General features: G+C 40.3%; 1 protein-coding gene across 2 annotated transcripts in view; it reads right to left on the reverse strand.

Moving 5' to 3' along the window:
- Positions 1-24,909, reverse strand: part of LOC128741420 (latrophilin Cirl) — a 93,146-nt gene that overhangs the window by 60,674 nt on the left and 7,563 nt on the right. For both annotated transcript variants that reach the window (XM_053837225.1, XM_053837226.1), the window contains exon 2: positions 23,277-24,674. The gene's annotated coding sequence lies outside the window, so the exon portion shown is untranslated. The remainder of the gene's footprint in view (positions 1-23,276; positions 24,675-24,909) is intronic.

Genomic DNA, 24,909 nt, shown 5'->3' on the forward strand with positions numbered 1-24,909 from the left:
TACTATAAGCCTCCCTAGCCTCGCTACACTCACTAGTCTAACCGCCCAGCAAGTTTAACCAGCCGGCGCACATTCGAATTGCGGCAGGGAGGGTTGCTTGCTTTATGTTTTTTAAAACGTCAATACAGGATTCGGACATAATGACACTAGAATCGAGACATTTCGATTAGCGAACGACAGTAGTACCTAGTACGGAACGAGCTTCTTGAAATTACGAACTAGATAAATTCGACACCTCATAAGCACATCCAGGAAGGGAACTCTTTCAATCCACTGTTAATATATTATCAGAATGTGCGTGGACTTCGAACCAAGTTCGATGATTTTTTACTGCTGTGAAAGGTTCGGACTTCGGTAATTTAATTTTGGACGCTTGGCCGGTTCTTTATGAAATACATGTTTTTTGATATAAGAGATTCAGCATACGCGGCCTTACAAGGGTGGGGCTCCAAATAACCAAATAAGGCACTTTGTTTCTCTTTCATTGTTGAGAATCCCGGCAAGAAAAGCGATGTCTGACCTTGAGAGATAAAAACAGGTGCAGCTCCGAACAAGATCAAGCACTGAGCTAGTATAGTAGTACTATTGAAAATCTAACGTGATAAGAAAACAGAAGTAACCAGACCTCAACACTCTGGGGATCTGCGCCTAAATTAATGTGGATCCGTGTCATAGGTCGGGTAGTCCTCGTGATAATCACATTTAGTTCCCGAAAAGACTGAGGAACTTTCCGGGCAAAATTCTACAATCATTAGTTGATTGAGATCGTGACAGCCTACAACGAGCGATATTGTTATCCAATTCTCCTACTGAAATTTTGAAAAGTATTATAGCTCTGACTCAGGCTCTGATAGACTAGAATAGTTTTTATCGCTTCGGGTGCTGTATTAGTGCTGATTTAGTTTAATTTAGCTTTTTTAGCAGTGCTGTCTTTAATGGAATTCGGCACGGTAATCTACTGTTCTTACCAATTAGTGGTGTTAGGATACTACCGATACTATTCGATATTTTCTAAGTATCGATCCATTTAGTCAGAATCGAAAAGTATCGAAAACTTTTGTGATCGTCAAACTAAATACGTACGTTTGTGTTAGCTATCCTGCATTGCATTAGAGATTGCTGACATTTATCTTACGCACACTCTGCCACATATAGGGTTTATTTCTAATTCCCGTAAGTAAAGCCATTCTAATTTTCATCATTTGTTGGATGGATTTAATGAATACTCCAAAAGTTCTAGTGCTGATTTGACTAAAACAGTAGAATCAATATATATAGAATGCCAGTGTCGCTGTTTTTCTATAGGACTCATTGTGGTAAACATGATGCTAACAATCTGGTATCAAGTCTGTGAATCGGGAACTTCGTTGTCAAAGTTGCTCATTGTTATTTATCTGTTCTTTATCTGTGCGCTGGTTGGTGCTGTCATCAGTGCGTTATCCGCTGTGTTTTTATGCCAGTGAAATAGTTTTAAACGTTCTTTTTCTTTTTGTCCGGATGAATAGAATCCCACAACTGCGCCCTTTTGCACTGATTTTTTCAGAAATTTGAAGCAAGCGAAGTTTCCAATCACATTACTTGGCAGCCATAATTGTAATTTTAAACTGGTTGTCAAAGTTTGACAATGAGATTCCCCTTTTGATGAATCTCAGGCACACACACATTTGCATATATAATGTAAATACATTATCTGAACATGTGTGATGTTTACCACGCGCACTGCAGCGACACTGGCATTCTATATATATTGATTATACTACTAAAACACACTTACCTTCCGATCCGAGAACTTTGAAATCACTGAAAAGCGATTATTAAAGCATATTATTGAAATTACGCAACTGACTTTATTTCTTAAATTCGTCGTACCGTTTTAAAATCCGTCCATCAAAATTTTTCATCGTACGAACTAAAAATCACAACAATGTTTACGAAGCCAAGTATTTGTGTAGGAGAGCATGACAAATGTTATTCTGCAAAATTTCTGCAGGTCAGGCAAGTTTTCCTGGCTGTAGAATAACGACAATGCCTTGCGTGAGTTATTTTCATTCATGAATGACGGAAATTAAAACGATTAGTCAACATTTTCTTCTTCGTCGCTCGAAAAAACGTAGGAAATTTGGCTAGTAGGACTTCTTTAGTAATAAAAAGCATTTAAATAGAACTTAGCTCACTTTGATTGACCGCGTACGATAGACAACAAACTAAAATATTAGGGACTAATTAGTTTTGCATTGTGTGTCATAAAAATGCTGATATTTTTAATAATTTGTGTTAGATAGGACGGGAATAAGCAATTACGACGAAGCAACAACATACCCTACGTGATATTCCAGCTAGCACCAACTCGTATATCAATGTACGAAAATTAGCGTAAATATCTCTCAACAAATTCGAAATCGCAAGTAAAGCTTGAAAAAGTGGGCCCAAGTTGATTTTCTATCGAATATGACGATAATAACTAACATACATACGAGTTTACAAAATTGTATAGGAGTACGAAGCGAGTCGCACTTAATCGGATATTATCGTATATAAATACTTATATAGTCGTAAAGCTTGAAAATATTCCTAATAACGCATATCGCATCCAAAATAGTACGAATAAGACAATTTCGCGCATCAAATACGATTTATTAGCATATATATTTGTACGTAGTGCTGACTGTTATCTTTTATATACATACGAAAATGCTAACTGGGATGCTATATGTTTTCATCGAGAAAAAATATCTCGCAGCGAAATCTTTTTCCAATGCCAACAAACCACCAACACAGTCGCATAGCAGCAATCCTTATTATTGACTGAGATTGCAAAGTCCAGTGTGAAAACCTATAAAAGTAGTCAGCATCGTATCTTTTGTCCACTCGAAATCTCGCAACTAGCCATCAAAATGTGCACAAGAGAAAAATTACTTCTCATAAAAAATATCAGCAATTCGCTTTCACGAGGTTGCAGACGTTTCTTTGATCTGTACGCGAGAGATGAAAATGAAAACATATTCGCTTTTATCATCAGACTCGTTATAGAAACTATACTACTAGTGTTTATAGTCGTTTTGGCATTCCGGTTAGTTCATCCTCAGTTCATACTTTTGTTCAACGCAGTTAATGCTCAAGTAGGAAGCATTGATCACCAATTTTAGTACAAAAAAAAATGGTTGGAGCATTGTTTACAAACAAAAAAGGGACTTTCAGGGACATTTACAGAAACTGACTTTTCTATGCGCGTATTGATTTGGGGCAAAATGGTTCAATTAGCACTACAATTCTTCATAAATGTCGATTGTAATATAAACGATGGAATTCTTTTCAGCTTTTTGCAAACAAAAAATATATTTCCGAACGATTCGATACCTTAGAAAAGCGTACTTTGGCAACGATCGGGCTTTTTCTTCAAAACTAGTATCGAGACAATTATCGATGCTTTTGTGAATTTCAATGTCATTGAATGTACCACACACTCTTTTATGATGTAATCGGTTCAGTGGTTGAAAAGACGTGAATTTGAAAAATATCTAAAAGCAACAATGGGATCACTCCAACCTAAAAGCGCCAAATAAAAAATACGAATCTAATTTTTAATTTAAAGTAAAATACATAAGTACAAAACCGGAGCATCTTCAATATTCGATAGTTCTTTTTTTTCAAGGAACTGTTGAATGGTCCCTTTTCGTTGGAACTGTTTTGTATGAAATGTGACATAACTAATTAGGTCTGCTTTATGGTGATTTAAATAACTCCTACAAGCGCTCAGTTTGATTGTGCGCTCGGCAATTCAAATTCACGGGATTCTTTACTACAGTTACAGAATCGTTCCAGCGACAAAAGCTAAATTTTCGCAACTTTATGAATACTTTTGTGGGTGTTTTACGGTCAGTTATAAGTATTTTTTATGTCCCCTTTTACTTCGTATCGTATGACTATCATTAAGCTTATAGGCAATGGTTATTGCTGCGATGAAATCAAGTGGCTTTAGAACTGTTGCGTGAGCACCTGAAAATCATCTGTTTGCTATAACCATAGTACTCTAGTTTTGAAAACGAAATCCCAGTTCTGCTGCAAATAACAACCACTGTTGAAGTTGTTTCTCTAAATAATTGGTCATATGGTAATGCTGAAAAAGGTAAATGGTACCACGGTACAGCAGTTTCTTAATTATTCTTCTGCCCTGGCTTCTTTTGATGACTTTTTGATGAGTGTTGGCCTAAAACCAAACTTTCTTGAATTTTAACTTCAGCGTGGGACGCCATTTTAAATTTTTGAAAAAAAAAAAGAAATTGTTGATGTTTTTCGACTACCATTTCACCAAAAATTAAAATATTATTAACCTTCAAGGTTCTGTTTAGTTTGTTTGCGTTGAGTTTGCTAACGGCTCTATAATAAACCGTCTTTTTTGCAGTCGCGGCCGGCGCTTCCTTTAAGCAAAACAAGCAGCTGCTTGGAGCGCCACATTGAGGGGGGCGCCATTTCGGCTACATTAAAAAAACTGAAGCATTAAATAAATAAGTGGTTAATATAAAACTCTCCTCCTTTTTCTTTAGCAGCATAGAGCCGGGATGGCTCTTGCTGTATCTAGAGTTACTTTTCACTGTACTTGGTCGCGGGGTCACTTGTTAAGCATCTAGACAGAAGAAAATTGGCTTAAACTTGGTCGAGCCATCTGATACGTTGAGTCCCTCTATTCCTAATGCCAATGGAGGTCTTGAAGAGAACAGACTTTACTGCATAGTCGTTTGGCATTCTTGTGACTTGACCGGCCCACCGTATTCCCCCGATTTATCTTCTAGCTAACTAGCTAGCTAACTTACGCTAAATCTTCTAGCGGATCTCGTATTTTTAGTTTATGGTTCATACGCCTCACCATTCTCCGCTTTCCATTTGTACTCCGACAAAAAATCCTAATTGCAGTGCTACAACATTACAGCCTTGATTATTCTGATGAAAACCTATTTGTAACAACGCTTAACAATTAAAACACTCAGATAACCGGACTGGGAAAGTCGTTTAACGCTATTAAATTATTTACAAATTTTTCGGGAGAGGTTTTCGAATCGCTTTAAAATCAGCAATTAGCAGATTTATCATTCGATGAAGCAGCAAGGCCTGAGGACAAAGTTTTTGAAACAACAGGAATTTTGAACGGAACGTTTTTATTTTTAAAAGTTTATAATTCTGATAATGGATTACAAGAATCCGACAATTATGCAAAAGCAATGGTGGTTAACTGTAACTTTGATGTACCGCTTCTTTTCGAGGATTGTATCCACTCTTGCCACAAGAAGAAACTTTTTTCATATAAAGCAAATGACAAACCAATTCTACTCTGAAATTTAAAGTAGACGGTTTTAACTCAGTTTTAGTATTTAATTTTATTGAAACATTTTTCCAATTGTTAGAAAGTACTAGAAATCAACATTTACATGTTGTACCTATGTTTTAAGTTTAGATTCGAACAATTAAAGAAGCATCGAAAAATGCTCTCAGTTTTCTCTGTGATATTGGAAGCATGAAAAATAATCTTTTTCGACAGAATCGTTAAAACGCCTGCAGGAATCTTAAACATATTATTTGACGAATGATAAGCATTTGACACATTGCGATACTTTTACTATTTGTTTTATGGTTAGGAATAAAAAGCAATATTCCTAACAAAGCAAACATTAATTCTAAAGGCGGACAGAAAGCGTCAAATGAACAATTTTGTAATTTTGACGTCGTTATAAATGCAATACCCGAAAAAAATTTACATTAAGTTTTGTAGTAGAAGCAATGCGTCTACAACGGTTTTTTGTGAACATTGAACATTGAATTTTTTTTTGATTAATTCTAGTCACTTTACTTTAACAATGTGAATGTGTCACTTTTGAATGTGTCACTTTAACACATTCATGACTTCTGCAGGATTGGAAATTTAACCCAGGTCCTCGGTGTAAGAGGCGTGAGTACTAACCACTACACCGGGATTTTATTCATATTTTTGTTTCTTATTTTATTTTCGGGTTGGTTATCTTTTCTGACGATAAATTTTATTATTTTTACTGCATTTTGTATCCAACTATTACAATAATTTTCATCTTCGTGTTATTTTTATTTTTTTCCGGGATATCCGAATCCGAATCCGAATAAATCTACCTTATTTTTACGAGTAAATTCTGGTGGCGCCATTTTGAGGATTTACTTGGAGCGGCAAATGGGCTAGCAGCGGCCCTGTTTGTAGTGATATTTAATATTAAGTTTGCTTTTGTCAGAGGCTGTGGAATATCGCTTAATCGTGCTTATTATTTACAGGTGTCGATTCCACTACATCGACTAACACAGACTAAGTTAAGGTGGTTTAGCATCGCATCGTGTTCAAAGTAACTTGATTTGAGGTGGCTTACTGCTGTGTTCAAAGTAATTTGACTTGAGGTCGTTCATCACGGCAAGGGGTTGCTCGCTATGAGGGCTGCTTGCGATCATTGCGATAAACCGGTCAAAGTGATTGATGGAACTATCACCAGCATGGGCTTTTGCGAGCAAGTCACTAGTGCGAAATGTGTACGATTGAAGTCATCTGTTATGAAAGTACTGCATAAGCATAAGAATCTCTTGTCTGTGCCAGTGGGAATTGATGAAAATGACTCGTTTTTTATGTCTTCTATGTCTGCCACCCATGAGGAGGCCATTAGTGATTTGCAGCAGGCCATCTTGATTAACGGCAAGCAAATGGAACAATTTTTTTTGAGAAAGTGCAAGAGACTGTCTCTACACCACTAGCCCCTAGAGTTGCTGTTGGCGAACGTCCGACGAAACGTCCTCATGACGAGCACTTCAGGGTTGCCAACCTGCCCCTTAGAGGTCAACGTCTTCTGAAGGTGTAATTAAAAATGCTCCCCTTTGCAGTGCGATGAACCGTTCAAGGCCATTCCCTTGACCAAAATAGAAGCTGATCAGTCGGCCCGGCCCTGCGTGCAGTTGTACGGAACGAAGCCTTCAAAACGTAAACTTCCAAGTATCAGTGTGATTATTTCCTCACTATCGCTGATACACAGTTTGTTTCTAGTTGCCTAAGCGTCGGCTCACACGTCGATCTCTCCATCTATTATGACCGGCTTTACGTTGAACAGCTCATCGCATCTCTGGCGACATCTGAGATTGCACCGAAATGCAATGATTTCGGTATTATGGTAGCCCCCGAGCTTCCTACCGCAGACGAATCATTCCTGTCTACGAACAACAGTCGTCCCGGGCCCGTGTGTGGGTGTACGGAATGGAGCTCCCGAGATTCCACACCCGGCAAGTGCAACAACTGCTATATCACTGCTTTCTATGACGCAGACTCCGTTTCCGGCTCTGTATCGCAGCTAAGATGTGCAATCCGCTACTGATTTACTACCAGAACGTGCGCGGATTTCGAACTAAAATCGATCTCCTTTTTATTGCTGCAACTTCGATGTATTCGTTTAAACGGAATCCCTAAGACGAGACGTGTCAACTCGTAGCAGATTTTTAGACCATTTTAGACCAGCCCTTGTTGGCGGAATTGGACTGCTTTGCATGCATGAAAAACACAAAAAGGACACTCAGCAGTGTTGTCAAGAACAACATGTTCATAACTTTTGGTAAAACTGCTAGGCAACGTGTGAAAAGTATCGAAAGTTTGCTGAAAAGAAGACAAAGAAGTCAGTCGTCACGTCTCGTCTTAGCGGAGACCTGGCTTGACGAGAAGACTCACTCGCAACAGTTTTTCGGAGCGCATTTGTCGTCTTAAGAAGTGATCGTAACAGCATTAGAACAGCAGAAAATAATATTCTATAAGCTGAGTTGTTCTATCGAATCGACCTATCCCCGATTGATGAGACACTTGAGCAGCTGTCGGTAAAATTTCTAGCTTGGAGAGGGAGGAAGTGGCTGATGCGAAGAATGATTAATAGGATGAACTGGAAAATTGCGATATAGACCAAAAATATGACGGCGAGATGGCAGGTGGGACTCGCACGCACGTTCTTTCGATTGGTACCCGATTGTTTTACTAACTAAACTACCTATATATATTAGGCTATATTAGGTACCTAATTTTGTTTTATTCCCCCAATGCTGTAGCTCGCAGGACACGCATCACACACTTAAACGCATGTGGAGGTTTTTGCGAGACCTCCATTGAAATTCCAGACAATTCTCGCGTAACTTTTCAAAAGGACCCAAGTAACAACGAGAGATTCTCTTCGTGCCTCTTCTCTTTCACCTCCCACGGTAATGCAAATGCACCTTAAAACACCAGCTTCGCATGAATCGGTTGCTAGCGTCATTATCTAGCTAAACGTGAGGAATTTTTGTGTTGGAATGCATTCATGTTGCTGTAATAATCAGAAGAGAGGGACGTCAAAGAGAGTCTCTTAGGAGAGTTACTTAGGTCCTTTTAAAAAGTTACGCGAGAATTATTTTTAGTTTTTTGGCAGTTAGCCGAGACAAAATGTCGATATAGTAGACTATGGTAAAGAACTTTTTTTTTGTTATTTAGATAACATCATGATAACAACACATGTTCTCAATAGTGAAGAAATTCGATAACTAAATTTGGACTTCATTTACTATCACTGATAACTGTGTATAGTATAAACTTGATATCATGCCGAGTGATGTTTATTGTCATTTTTGTTATGTTGTCACTTAATTCATACAAGTTTTTACCAAATCCTGCTATCAAAACTTGATCACAGGATAACAAATTTTGCTATTTTTTATGTTATGGAACTTTGCCCGGGTACTCAATGAATGCAATGATACCTTCGGAATCGGAAAATTAAAATATTGGGTAAGTTGCAGTTGCAGGACCTAACGATATTCCGTCTTGCACTCTCAAAAAGTGGTTTCGGTAGACAGCTTTCACTATTGTTCAGTGCTTCAATCCAGCAGTCTAACGTCCCTGCCCCGTGAGAAAATTCACTTGTGTTCCCTGTACACAAGAAGGGCGATAAGCGCAATGTATGAAAATATCGAAGGATTAAAGGGTGTCCCACATCAAATTGCACCACTGAAAAATCGAAAATTTGAGTAGAAGTAGTTTAGAGTGCATTGTTTAGACTCTATTTTTATCGTGGTCAGTTTTTCGAAAATGGGAAAAAATGGCGTCACCCGAAAAGCAACGTCGCGAATTTATTTTGCGCATGCACCTGGAAAATCCTCAACTCTCTCATCATGAATGATGAGACTTACGTCAAGGCGGACTGCCGGCAGCTTCCGGGGCTATTGTACTTCACCACCCAGCACAAGTTTGATGTTCCGGAGAAAGTAAGGATGTAGGAACTTTCATAGTTGGCCAAGAAATACATCATGTGGCAAACGAAGTGCGCCGTTCGTGACTACCGGGACTGTAAACGAGCAGATCAACCTCAAGGAGTGTCTACAGAAGCATCTGCTTCCTCTGTCGAAGCAACACGAGGGCCCTACGATATCTGGCTGGATCTACCTTCGTACTAATATTCAAAGGATGCATTGGAGTGGTATGAAGCCAACGGAGTCGCTTTCGTACCCAAGGACATGCACGCCTCCAACGCACCGGAACTAAGGCCCATCGAAAAATATTACGCTATTATGAAGCAGGCACCACGACAGCATCCGAAGGAGGTCAAGTCTGAGGAAGACATGAAGAAAAAGTGGATTTCCGTACAGATGAAGCTGCAGCTAGGTTGAAAAAAACTTTTTGAGTGGAGTTAAGCGTAAGGTGCGAGCATTCGGTTATGGTATTGAAGTTAAATGAAACAAATACACTCAAGTCGCTTTTTACGCGAAGGATTCGTCCCGCGTAAATCAAAACCGCGTAAATTCCGAAATTCTCGTAGAAAAACCGCGTAAATTCCGAAATTCGCGTAAAAAACCGCGTAAATTCCGAAAATCGCGTAAAAACCAAAATTTTGCGTAAAAAAAAACTGTGGATTTCAACATTACGCGAAAAAATAGACGTTTTGAGCACATCCGTGTAAATTCCAAAAATCGCGTAAAAAAACCGCGTAAATTCCGAAATTCGCGTGAAAAAACCGCGTAAATTCCGAAAATCGCGTAAAAAACACAGCGTAAATTCCGAAATTCGCGAATAAAACCGCGTAAATTCCGAAAATCGCGTAAATTGCGAAATTCGCGTAAAAATAGTCGCGGTCAAAAAAGCCGCGTAAAAAGCGACTTCAGTGTATGCCAAAAGTTTACTAATGGGTTATATTTTGTTGTCTGCAAGTTTGAAAAGGATCGGTCATTTAGGTAATTTTCTACAGCGTTTCTTCCGCGGTGCAATTTGATGTGCACCGTTGTTACATCGTTGTGCTGCAGCTCTCAAGTGCTCGAAATAATCATGAACGACGCTTTTTTCGTCAGCTGTCAGCACCACATTTCTTCAGACCAGCATGGGTTTTTTTCCAAAATGATCAGTCTCTACGAATCTTGTTAGTTTGGTCTCGTTCTGCCAGCGTAACATGAATGAAGGAATGCAAATTGATGCATTATACACCTGAAAGCAGCGTTTGATCGGGTGGATTACGGTATCCTGCTTGCAAAACTTGAGAAGCTGAGAGTTACCGCTCCGTTCTGCGAGTGGTTACACTCGTACTTAACATATCGTAGGCTGAGTGTGAAGATCGGGCCCGCATTTTTCGTCTCGTTCTGCAACATCTCTGGCGTACCTCAGGGGAGCAATCTTGGACCACTGTTCTTTTCTCTTTTTGTAAATGAACCATCGGCTCTCCGGGAACCTTTCTGCCGATCTTTTTATGTCAACGACGTATAAAATCTTTAAGGTAATTAAGATGAACTGCGACTGCATTGAACTGCAATGCCTACTGGACAAATTTGAAGATTGCTGCTCGAATAACATTATCTCCAGAGCCAATAGGCAACTCGGATTTATTTTTAAAATCGCTAAGGAGTTCCGTGACCCAGACTGTTTTCAATCATTGTATTATTCACTTGTAAGGTCTGTTTTTTACTCTTCCATGGCGTGATCCCAGAAACCTAACGTTGCCGTTTGGCCGTTAATTTGGAGACTATTGAAAGACGACGTACCAACGCTCAAGTCATGTTCCTGGCTTGAATGATTTTCGAATACATTGAGTGCCATATTGAGTCAACAGAACTTGTAGGCTCCCGAACGACACCTCAGAACCTATCCGTTTTATGGTAATGCGGTTCAACGAAGTCCTCGATGGTTTGGGGGACAGGTTTAACAAATCTAACGCAACAAACAGCTCAAAAATCATTTAGGAATTGATCCTTCAATCCGTTGAAATACTGCACAACACAGTTGATTGGAACTTTACTCAGTCAGAGAACTGAATCAAACAAAGGACAAAACCTTTCCAGAAAAAAACTGCTTTCTAGAAATTAGTATGATTGGAAATGTTCATCGGAAGTATAGTAGGCAAAACAGATTAATAAAATATAATTGGATAGTTCGAGCATTGGCTTGAGAACGCTGCAGGCGATTGTCATCAACATTTTCCATTCCAAATAATCAAACTAATAGGCTGATAAGCAGAAAAAAAACTTCTGATTGAAAACGCATCGCCCGGAGCAAGTTTATCGATGAAATAGCATTCAATCCAACATTTCGAGATATATTCAATTTGCAAATGCACAAAGTTGTATGTGATGCACAGCACGGTCGTTTCTCTCGAGTGAGCCAAACATATTCGGTTGTCGAATGTGTACACTATGTACTAATACTAGCACATCCAATTACAAAGTTTTCATCTTCCCGTCAGAAACAATACCAGCAGCAATACATTCGAGTGCATGTTATAAAATTCGTCTCGCTTCGAGTGTATCGGTTTTTCACCAAACGAAAACCATCCCCGATGATGAATCAATATGCTGCTTGACGAGAACGGTTGCATGTACCACCAGCCTTCAACGTCGATTCAATTTCGCACGAATCAGGCAATGAACTGTCCTCGCTTTTGTACGCCGTTCTCGAGAAATCCATTATCCATATTCATATCCAAACAAATTAAAAAGTTTAAGCGCAAAGTTTGCCTTCGTTCTCTACCAGAGCCGGCCTCCGCCGAGCTCTGCCGTTCATCCACGTCAGACCGCGTCTTCGTTTGAAGACTGCCCGACCTCATATGTGTGGGCCCATGGATATGCAGCCACCAGTACAGTGCGAAAATCTAATGTATGAGCAAGCCTTGCGGAACCGAGGCTCGTTCGATTTTCTCTGACAGCACAAGCCAAGCCAAGCCAGTTCGTACACCGCACCGGGGACTTTTGCAACAACAATAACCGGGACTCATTCGCCTAGAGGGACGCCATGGTCGTTGTGTTTAAAACTTCCCGAAAATGAAACCGCTTTCATTTGTAACCCGATCGCTGAATTAAGTACATAGGTACATACTATATCGTTTTCGAGCATCAGCGTTAAGCTACGACTGACTAGAAGTTATAAAGTTGGCGACAATCGAAAACAAAACAGTTCAGAACTCGTTTCAAGAACAAAGTAATGAAGCCAACTTTTAATAGCAACTAACAATGTACGAGTTTGTGGCACCAATTGTGAACATCCTGACTTGAAAAGCTTTTGGAAAGAAAATGACATTTTCGATTTACGTTCCTGTGTTCCCGAATTGGTGCATCAGTGTTGTAAGTTTCGAAGCAGCATTACAAAATTATTTGTTTCACACAGTATTGTTTTCATAAAAATAAACACCGCTACATTTTCTTCCAACCACCAATTTATTTATTATCTTACCAGTGACTGCCGCTAATGTGACCAGCAGCAGCCGATTGGGACAGAGCTTTGGCTGTCAAAATAAATATTACTTTCGGCACATCCGAATAGTGCGATTGGTTTTGGTTTGCATTGCATACATGAGATAGGTCCACCACCCTGCGCCATGCCACTGCACCGCCCGGCTCGCATCATTTCGAGCGATGCCGATGTGGTGATTTTGCCTTGGGAATTCCGCATAAGTTAGCACCATGTGGTTGGTACGATGGTTTTTTTTTTGTTTTGGCTAGCCGACTGTTACCACATCGCGTCAGACAACTGGCGCCCGTGCGATATTCGATGCGATAGCGATCATTGCAATAGAATGAAACTGAAATTGTGCGTTGAGTGTTAACTATTAGTCTGATACAATACAATAATGGCTATTGAAATATATTGTAGAATAATGCAGGCATTTCAGGCGCTTTTATATCCGCTTATTTCGGTTGCGATTGCAATTCCATGAAAAAATTACTATCAAAATTTGCTCCGATTGTGTTCATATCCTGTGTATTAAAAACTCAAATTCTGCTCGTTTCATAAAATTTCAGATGCATTTTTTAATTTAGCGCCTAGATGCCTAAGTTCTGAAGTATGATCACACTTTTGTCCATTTTTCATTCTGTGACTTTTTGGTATTAAATAAAAGGTATTTTAATGAGCTTTTCAGCGAGAACATCGGCTTGAAACTAAAATATCTTTATAATTGAAAAAACATATTTCTGGTTTTCCACGTTTTGAGGTTCCAACTCAAAAATAAACTTGCAAAAATGTAATGGAGGCGCACGGTGTTTTGTTTTTATTCGCACAGAAATTGATATATCTGGCAAGAAAACAAATATTTTCGGTTCGTCGTTGCCGGACATTATGTATAACGTCAGTGTAACAAACGGAGGGTGGTGAGTTTTCGGCAAAATCAGGTCATTCGATGTCAAGTGACATTAGCATGAGTGTACTCTCAAACTCCTTTACACCCTTCGTTCATGCTGGATTCTACATTGGCAACGATATGACCTCTTACCAGGATAAGTTAGGACAAGTTGGCAACTCGATGCGAAAAACAAAATTCTCTGATGTTTTCAGATTTTTCCACGCGTGTTTAATACAATTCTGAGTTCATATTGTGGTATAGGGCGATCAAGAATGGCTAACCATGATTTTGGTACGCTATTGTTCCTTGTATATCCCTACGATAAAACCACCCCATCGGCAGACAACCATGTTTTTGCCGCCAACATCTCGCGTGTGCGAAAATGAGATAGCATATCAGCACTGCGTTTCACTCAACTGCCAGCAGTCTGATTTGTGCCCGCTGTCAAATTTTGAGCCCCGGACATGCTGTCGCTGACGTTTACTGCAGTTCGATATAGAGATGTCGATGGGTTGGATAAAACTGAACCTTGACGTGGTGTAGGGTTTTTTAACTAATCAGTAAATGAACAGCGGTCACGTTTAATTCTGAATGTGGGCATATGTCAAAATACTTTTAAGATTTCAAGTGGGACTCGGGGTAAAAATTTACCAAATGTGATTGTTGCGTTGTTCAGAGAGTACTTTTATTCCTTTTAAGAATGAATGTTTCTGGGGCTCATCCCTATCTGTCACAACTGTCACAAATATCTCCAAAAATGCCGGTTTGATTGGATTAGTCGGAGGCTTAGAGTTAGTAAGGAGATGTAAGCGGGATGCCGACGGCGCATTCTACAAGGATTACGGACAACCATAGAGATGCTAAGGTAGCATGGCATGGGAAAATTAAGTAAATTCTTATATTTTATTGCATTTAATTCACAATAATAAAATTTCTAGCTATCGGTTTTTTGGGTTTGACAAAGGATTCCCGTTATTGATACTGCGCACTAGCTCTTTAGTCGGGTGCGACTCTATATCTTAAAGTTTCTATCGACTACCGTGAACGTCCAAGTCAAGCTGCGCTCAATTTAATTTGTAGACCTATCTTGGGATAGTGCATCAATGCTGGGGGGATGTAAGATAAAATTTGCCATGATAAGTTCATAACCACTAACGGTCCAAAATTTGCCTTTCTATTGGATTGTTTGTAGTTGTTTGTGTTGGAAAAATGATAATAGGCGCGCGGTTGAGGACCTGAGGACCTGAGGCTGACGAATCATCCACTTCTTCACTATACTACATTTTACAACTCAAGTAGTACAAAATATCCAAGGCAAAGCACATTTACAAATTCGATCTATCATTTTTCTTCTTATCATCATCATCATCATATTTACAATATGACATTCCGACCTTTGGTAGAGAGATCTCAGAACTCAGAGTCAGTTCGTGCAGTCCGCGCGGGGCCGGAACGCCTCTACTTGCGGGCATAGGCGAGTCGGCTATGCTTGGGACTCTACCTAGTGTTTTAGTGGGCGAAATTGCCTGTTTCGTCCGCCCAGTTAGCTTCAAGATACGATGCTGATCTAACAAGCCAATCGTCGTATGGTCGAATCTTGGCTAGGCGGTGCTTGCTAGGTAGAGTCAGTAGGATCGTTACACTGGCCCCGTGATTTTCCTGTACTCTAACAGCCGGCTGCGAAGTCTGTCGATAAAGAAGAATAATGTCTAATGACGGTTTAAGCTCACGGCTTTGCCTTGCTTGCCTGTCTCGTCAAGTAGAACTGATGTTTGAGGTCTCCCTGACACTTTGTTGACATCACAAAAGGGCCCAGCGCAGAGTTTTAGACGTCATTAAGCGACCAGTTGGGTAATCCGAAAAAAGGCTTTGTTCCTTGTATATGACCGTTTTAATAGCTGACCATTACTGCTTATCATTGCTTACATTTCAAGTTTGTGTGTCTTAACTGCCGGTTCACGGAGTTTTTAGTGAAACTGTGTAGCATTTCTCCCAAAAAGCGCATAAATGATACACTATTCCCAGCGTGTTGTTGGATCAATTGGGGAAAATCAAGATGTGAGCATCGGACCAGTTCCTAACGTGGCTCTGAAGGATGTTGAACGCAAACCGGGCCAAAACCTTAACTAGAAAATCGTACAAGTTTCGACAGTAAGAAGTGTGCTGCCGTTTGAGAAGACCAAGGAAATTGTAGAGTAACGTTGAACGTGCTAAGACTAAAGACATACAAGAAATAAAAAAAGCTAAAAGCAAGTGCAGCATAAGGGCCCATAAGTTATTTGGTAAACTGTGGACCACTGTGGGCAAACTGTGGTAAACTGTGTGGAAGATCAGTGTGCCTATTTATGAACGATGAATGCCTCCCGGTTGGGCTCGAGGTACAACACAAGTCCAACAAGCCAGTGGTCACAGGCTGTTGCTGTGAGAGTCAATAGGATCGTAGCACTCTCCCCCCAATTGTTCTGTAATCTTACAACTGACTGCGAAGCCTCATTTATTCGTTGATTTCAAAGCCGCACATGATACCATCGACCGGAAAGAGCTATGGAAAGTCATGGACGAGAACAGCTTCCCCAGGCAGCTCATCAAACTGATGAAATCTACGATGGATGATACACAGTGCTGTGTTCGGATTTCGGGTGGATTATCAAGTTCATTCGAATCACACAGAGGGCTTCGTCAAGGTGATGGTCTTTCATGCCTGCTGTTCAACATAGCGCTACAAGGTGTTATGAACCGAGCGGATATCAACACGCGGGGCACGATATTCAACAAATCTAGTCAATTCGTCTACTTTGTCGATGACATGGATATTATCGGCAGAACATCTGTGGCGGTAGCTGAACAGTACACCAGACTAAAGCGCGAAGCAGAAAAGATTGGGTTAAAGGTAAATACATCTAAAACAATGTACATGCTGGCCAGCGGAGCCGAGGCCGAACGACACCACTTGGGCAGTAGTATATTGATCGACGGCGATGAGTTTGAGGTAGTCGATGAATTTGTCTACCTTGGCTCACTGGTAACGGCGGACAATGATACCAGCCGTGAGATTCGGAGACGTATTATCAGCGGAAGTCGTACTTACTATGGGCTCCACAAGCAATTGCGGTCGAGCAGACTAAGTCCCCGTACAAAGTGCACCCTGTACAAAACGCTTATTAGACCGCTTGTTCTCTACGGGCATGAAACATGGACAATGCTCGAGGAGTACCTGCGAGTGCTCGGAGATTTCGAACGACGAGTGCTAAGAACGATCTCCGGCGGTGTACAGGAGAACGGAGTGTATGGAGGCGGAGGATGAACCATGAACTCGCACAGCTTTATGGCGAACCCAGTATCCAGAAGGTGGCTAAAGCTGGACGGATACGATGGGCAGGACATGTTGCAAAAATGCCGGACAACTACCCTGCAAAGATGGCGTTCGCCTCAAATCCAGTAGGATCAAGACGACCAGGAGCGCAGCGAGCAAGATGGTTAGACCAGGTGGAGCGAGATCTGGCGGAGAGTACTCGGTGTCCGAGGAATTGGAGAGCGGTAGCCCTCAATCGAGTTACATGGAGAAACTTTGTTCAACAGGCTTTGTATTAGGACGGCAAGCCACCTAAGTAAGTAAGTAAACTGCGAAGCCTGGCGTATAAAAACAAAAGATCAAGTTTCGAAATTGAATGCGTTTGGAAAGGTTTTGCATTGCTTTGGCACTTATTGCCCATGATCCGGAACCATAATGTCCCAATATTATTTTGGCCAGGTTTGGCTTCAGTGCATTACGCAAAGGACACGTTAACTTGGTACAATCTGAGTCTAACTCGTACCAAACGCGAAAAATCCTTCATCAGTGCTTGAAAATCTCATATTCAATTTACGCAATACGCTAGAATTGATGCAATGTACTGCTCATTCTTTGCTGTTTCTACTACAGATAAAATGAACTCAGCATTGCCGACCTAAAATCAACAATTCGAGTGCATCACTTGCTCTACATTCATTAACTCTCGACAAAAGTGAATGACATAGAATGTGAACCATTAATTCATTATGAATTGCCGACAACGGCAAACGAAATTACAATAAACGAAGCTCCGAAGTTTTAATTAATTTCCTTCAGTCAGGTTTTGATTAATTACAAAAAGCAGTTAGTGTAAGACACTAAATTTTGAGATCTAAAATCAGTCAAGAGCAAGAAAATTGACTGAAAGGTTGGTGGAGCAAATCGTTCAGCACTGCAAATCATGAATGAATTGTTTTAAGGCTAGAAAATTGAGAAAGACAAAGACTGTCAGCAGTTTAGAAATTATGTCCATGGCTAGTATCTACATTGCGGCTTGCGAGATATAAACGACTTTTCCAACTGGTTTAATATGTTTAACAGAAACTTATCCATGTCATTGTAACACGTAATTTTCTAGAAGACAAAAATATCGTATGTTGCTTGGAAACTGGTTTTAAGAAAAAAAAATTCCTCTTATTTTTAAGAGTATTTTTTCCCTAGACTGGCACCTACTGACAGCTATAGTTGGTACCGTTTGAACAGTCATAGAATATAGTATAGTTGCAATGTAAAAGCGTAACCGGGCAGTTCCTATAATTTGTTTTTTTAGGTTTCTGTAATAAATCCATTGTACATAAACCGTGACGATGCGATGAAGAAAACCTATCTTTTTTCGCAGCAACAGCAGTCGTTCTTAAACGCTCAACGTCTCTTGGATTCAATTTAAATTATAAGAATCCCAAGTTGCTTACTTCTGAATTATTCCGGATGCATGCACTAGCTTGGAAATGGTTTGGTGCGCAATTCCCAATGCTGAAGCAAGCTCTTCTTGCATTAAATACGTCCAATTCATCATCTTGGAAGGTTTTTGGCATTTCCTCATGCGCACAATTATCAACATCGAAACCACCAACTTAAAAGTGAAAGAACTCATCACGGCACGTTGTTGCACTTAGAGCAGCATCTCCGCAAACTGCCTATGAAAATTGGCAAACTGCCAATCAAAATTGGTGATAATTTTTCCGTTGAATTATGCATCTGCTGTTCCTCAGAGCAGCCTCCTAGGACCATTGATATTTCTTTTATATACCAATGGTGCAAATTTTAAACTGTCCGTTTTCCGTTTGTCTTTCGCTGACGATTTGAAAATCTTCAATCAAATCAACTTTATCCCCGGTAACCATATGCTATCGCAACAATTAGACAGCTTTGCAGACTGGTGTGAGCATTCTCCTTCAACTACAAGCTCCTGAACACCTATAGTTTAACCTATAGTTTTCGTCCACCATCCATCAAATCAGTCCACGGGCCTCACGGACCATATCCAAGAGCCGCATGCGGCCCGCCCGTTTGACCATCACTGATCTAGGCTATTAGATAGCATTTCATTTTAGTAAGATATAGCCAAAGAAAGTAGGAAGGCCTCTAAAAATCCAGGCTTCATGTTGGGAATTGCTAAGAACTTCAGGAACATGAATTGCCTGGAGCCTTTATACTGCTCACTGCTGCGTTTATCACTCGAGTATTACTGTCAAATACAAATTTGGATTATACATGACCAAATTGATCGTATTGAAGCTGTACAGCTGAGGTTTGTGCGTGTTGCTCTTCGATGCATTCCATGAAGGGATACATTCCGGTTACCCTGCCCTGGTTACCCCCTGGTTACCCGAAAGTCGTTACGAAACATCATTAGGGCATAGTACTAGTTTGTTGATAGTGTAAATTAAAAAAAATAGGACTGAATAGGTCTGAGAAGACATATGACCTTCCTCCTTATTGACTGGTTCCAGAGTCAGAGCTGTCAATATAGCCAACTTCTTACGCTTCATGGAACTTTCATCAAGGTTCATGAAGATTCGACACAAATAGAGATGGGTTATCCGCTCCTGATCCATGTCAAAGATCCGGATCCGTAAAAAATGACTGATTCGTGGATCTTCTCTTTTAAGACACGGGTCTTTGCGAATTTTAGTCTGCTGCGAATATCACTAAGTGCTATTTCGCCGACGATAGTTCTATCTAGAATTTCGTTTTATACCTTATCTAGCTTCACCCTATTTCAGGTTGGTGTCGCGAAGGCAGACTACTGACGAGGTAAGATTAAACGAGATCACAGACAATGGCTCTATTCTTCGCACGCTTGAAATTAACAATAATTTCAAATTCAGGTTTGAATAGAGATGTCTTCGTAGCTGCTACAATAACGTATTTTAACAAAATAAGACAGAAGCCGTTTCATAATACTACCTTGTACGGGAAACGCTTTTGTTAAGTTTGTTGTAATATTGGGGCTTTTTCTAAAATTTTGCCTGAACAACTGAAGATCCGATGAACCGTTCCGAAGATCCAGATGCTTATACTAAATAAACCAGCTCTGATCTGTTCTGTCCATCTCTAGACACAAGCCTGTAAACTAAAACGGCAATGGTGAGTCTTCAGAAACATAAAACAACTGCTTCAATTCACTTTAAATGGCCTTAATTCCCTTTTAAAATACAGAAATCAATAGAGAGCAGACTTACAGGCTACAGATTTGCGTGAAATTTGGAATCACAGCTACCTGGTGTCGGTATCATCAAACTAAAATGGATCATCAGCAAAGCAAAGCCATGGGTTTATACCGTCTTTAGACATTACCCTTCTTTATCGACAGACTTCGCAGCCAGCTGTTAGAGTACAGGAAAATTACGGGACCAGTGCAACGATCCTACTGGCTCTATCTAGCAAGCACCGCCTAGCCGAGATTCGAACATACGACGAATGGCTTGTTAGATCACCATCGTACCTCGAAGCTAACTGGGCGGGTCATCAGGCGAATGTTAATACATGTAGCGCCACAATAGTAAATATGCGAATCGCCAAAACTTACGCAATCGAACGGTTATTTCGAAATGATCGTTACAAAAAATTACACAAAGAGTGCTCTCTAGCTTGAATATCTATTTTCTGTGCCAGATCCACATTTTCCGGCTACCGATGTTCGCAATATTTTAATAGAGAAATATTGCTTCTAGATTACGAGATATAACAAGCTCTTCTCGTAGCAACTTCTTGGAAAAGCTTGTATGTTGCTGCTTCGTCGTAATTGCCTATTCCCGTCCTATCCAACACAAATTATTAAAAATATCAGAATTTTTATGACACACACAATGGAAAACTATTAGGGAAAGTTATTCCCTAATATTTTAGTTTGTTGTCTATCATACGCGATCAATCAAGGTGAGCTGAGATCTATTTAAATGCTTTTTATCATTAAAGAAGTCCTACCAGCCAAATTCCCTACGTTTTTCCATGCGACGAAGAAAATGTCGACTAATCGTTTTAATTTCCGTCATTCATAAATGAAAATAACTCATGCGAGGCATTGTCGTTATTCTACAGCCAGGAAAACTTGCCTGACCTGCAGAAATTTTGCAGAATAACATTTGTCATGCCGTCCTACACAAATACATGCGCGTTAGCTTCGTAAACATTGTTGTGATTTTTAGTTCGGACGATGAAAAACTTTGATGGACGGATTATAAAACGGTACGACGAATTTAAGAAATAAAGTCAGTTGCGTAATTTCAATAATATGCTTTAATAATCGCTTTTTATTGATCTCAAAGTTCATGGATCGGAAGGTAAGTGTGTTTTAGTTGAATCAGCACAAGAACTTGTAGAGTATTTATCAAATCGATCCAACAAATGATGAAAATTAGAATGGCTTTACTTACTACGACGGGAATTAGAAATAAACCCTACAAAATCGTCATTTAACGGCGAAGGCTCATATTAAATTTTCGTATACAGTGGGATTTCGATTTTGGCATGCCTTGATTTTGACACGGACCGATTTTGGCAACAAAATTTAAAATGCAGTGATCGTGTAACGTAAATACGACCTGGAGACTATCCGAATAAATTTGTCCCAACATTTCTGCTTCAACCATATTCCGGTTTCGATATAGATTTAGTCTGCTGGTGGTGATAAATGCAGTCAATTTCTCATTCCAGTTGTTGCTATGTTTTATCATTCGCATTCTTTCCTCTTATGTTCCAAGATGTTACGTCTTTTTGTATGTGTTGTTAAATCTGTTTGTCTATGGTTCCAATTTGTATCAGATGCCCGGACGTATAGTGTAGTTGATGCAATTTAGGACTAATTTGTCCTAAGGGCTTTTATAGCACTCTGTGTATGTGATTATTACGATAATAATATGGTGCGTGGAATTATGTACAAGTTTGAGCGGAATTATAATCAATTATAATCAAGTTATAAATTAGTGCGCGGAACTATGTACACGTAACTTGCAGAAGAATTTGATTTTTACAGTTATCTCTATCACTAAATTTCAACTGAACATTTTATATATCAACTGACATGAAGGATCGAATTAAAGATCGTTGTAAACAAGCATCAATCGATCCATAGGCTCGCTCTGGGTGTAACTCTGCAACCGGCTTGACAGGTGGAACGACCTTCTTAAGCTAGTTCTGCCTTCATATTTCGTTTCTTGCCAAACAAGTATAGAGTGATGTATTTTCCCGAAACAACGTCTATGAGAAATAGGACATCTTTCGTGCAATCTTTTAAGCGATATATTGGAACAATTCATGAAGAGACAGAGGGCCCAAATGACTTCCTTGAGGTACTACTGCAGTATCATTGTAAACAATCTGGAGTTTGAATTGCGTATTAAAAAACATCAATTTTTTACTTCAGCTCTCGACCCTATAGAATTTTCCGATTATTTTGATACTAATTTTATGACTATCCGAACAGGATAAGTGTATGAAGAAAATCATACGCCTCAGTATTTCAGTGAGACGCGGAACAAACTCGAAATTATGAAACGCCGCTCGTGTAAAATCGTATTTTTTTAACTTCATGTACCTCTTTCTCGACTACTAAACAACGTACTGGAACAAACCTTTTTTGTTTTGTTGGTAGGCGTTTGAAGTTCAACTCTGTTAACGAGCTGATGAAAAATAAAAATAAAGAAAAATAAGATGATTAAAAATATAAAGTTTTATCTTCTTTTTCTTATTTCTAAGCATGTTTTGTTTGAAAACCAAAGAGGTTATAGAAATCTTCTCCAGCCGAGTTCAAACAAGCAAACGAAAACTGGAAGATGAATACCTTTGGCTTTATTAACTAGTATGATGATTCCGCAATAATATAACAACTGTTTCCTTCATTAACTTTTTCTATATTCAATATTCACAAGTGGACATATAAATTGATAGTAATGCCATTCGCTACAAAGAAAAGGGTGGTTTTGATGACTTTTCCTTTTTTCGTTTGTATCTTCAACTTATTGCATTCAAGTTTAATGGTCATAGTCATCGACCCGGACATTCCTTAGAAAAAAAAAGAACATTACACAAACAATAAAATATCTTCATCGCAAAAGGTAAAACATTTTGACCCATAGACATGTCGGGTACAATAATGTCAAATATTTCGTTGCGGTATTCCCTTCATCCTCCGCCGGCAGGGCAACAAATCTGTCGGTTGCCCAAAAGAAGCTTTCTTGCCGATTCAACCGCCGTTCCACGATATTGCAACCATAAAACAAGCGAACGTCTGTACCGAACAGCACAGGCAAATGAAAAAGAGCCGACTTCGCCGTGCACGCGAAACACGAAAAAGAGAAGGGATGAGTGACCTAAATTTACGCGAAAAACTGAAATACCTGTTTTGATCGTTGAATCTCCATCGTACACTAGTACTGCTGAAGTTCTGCTACTGCTGCTGCTGCTGCTGCTGCTGCTACGGCTGCTGTGCGGCGACCGCTGCTGTTGTCGCTACTGGTGCAAAACCAATGGCGGAAACGCCTGCTAACGTTGGACAGCGCCAACCCGATAGCGAATTGCGTTCGCTCATCAATCACTGGGCCCGGCAGAATCCATGCCCGAAGGATTACATAACTTCAAACACTGCCTCTCGTCTCGTAGCTTCTAGATTGGTACGGCACGGAACAGCGTTCGGTGTCACAATTGTCGTCTACAGCAGGCAAAAACCTTCAAGCCGAAATACAACTCCTCGCTAAGGGAGCAATCGAACACGCAAAACATCAACAACACCAACAACGGCAATAACAACAAAAATCAACTTTCTTTTGAGCTTACTTCATCACTACACGCTAGTATAGGTAGTACTATCATTTTCTCTTCTTCTATTTTTTTCTCATTCACTTTCCAATCCACCAGTAGTGCGCTCCTACCTTCCCGCTAGCTGCTCTGACTATACAGAATCACAAACCGTCGACACGGGACGGTGGTCACGGCGGATCGTGAGTGTCACATTCACACACAGACCGTAACTAGCCACTTCCACACACCGGCACACGGCTTTGTCTTAGGTATTTTCACCGTACCGAACCGAATCGAATCAACCGTGCGGGACCACACGGATTATTGTGTAGCACTTTCTAGATGAATCCCTTTTATTCCCCTCGAGGGAAATATACGACGTCCTTTCACACCTTCTACAATCTCTTGTCTAGTCGTTACTGCACAGGTCTCCAGAGGCTAAACGACGCTAATTTCTTCGGTCCTGACGGTCGCGGTGACACGATGACGACAGCTCTCCACAGTTCGCCGGGACCATTTTCTCTTTCACCGCGCTTCAAAGTGGAAAACCCGCTTTGCGTTTTCCAAGAATTTTTTAGCACCTTTTATGTGTTAATCCATCACTTTTATGCTCTCTCCGTCCTGCCAACGAACGACTAGCTATGATGCTGCCGCTGCTACTCAGGCCAACAGGCTCACACTCATTCACTCTCTGCTGCCTGATGGCCGCCCATCAGGCCGAGTGGTATGGTATGCGTTCTGCGAGCTCCAACAACTTACTAGTGTTGGTGCCAGTTCGGTTCAGTTTCATGGGGACCACTCACGGGCAGCCAAAAGGGCAAAGCCGACACAAGCTCGCCGTGAACACACCGCTGGACGCGCTGACGGACGGTCGGCAGTGACCTAACGGGAATCTCACTCACTTTTTTGTGCCGTTTTTTATTATTATTATTTTCGCTGTTTCAATTCTTTCTCGATGCAATCTGTTGGGAGACTCCGGTGGTGGGACCGCACAAGACCTGGAACAAAACGGGAAAAGAAAAGAAAACAGCTCGGTATTAGTGCTTCTTGCGAAACATTGCTGTCTTGCTGGGTATGCGAATCGCGCGACGGGATCCTGTGTGCCATGGCCAGCCATCGTTTAGCCGCAGCGATACCTAGTAACACGCGTCAACTCTGTTTGGCCCGTAAAAAAACGAAATGATATTTTTAGTGTCGATGGGTGAAAAATTACTCAAAAATGCTTTTATGCTC

The sequence above is a fragment of the Sabethes cyaneus genome, chromosome 3 (genome assembly GCF_943734655.1).
Source record: "Sabethes cyaneus chromosome 3, idSabCyanKW18_F2, whole genome shotgun sequence".
Taxonomy (NCBI): Eukaryota; Metazoa; Arthropoda; class Insecta; order Diptera; family Culicidae; genus Sabethes; species Sabethes cyaneus.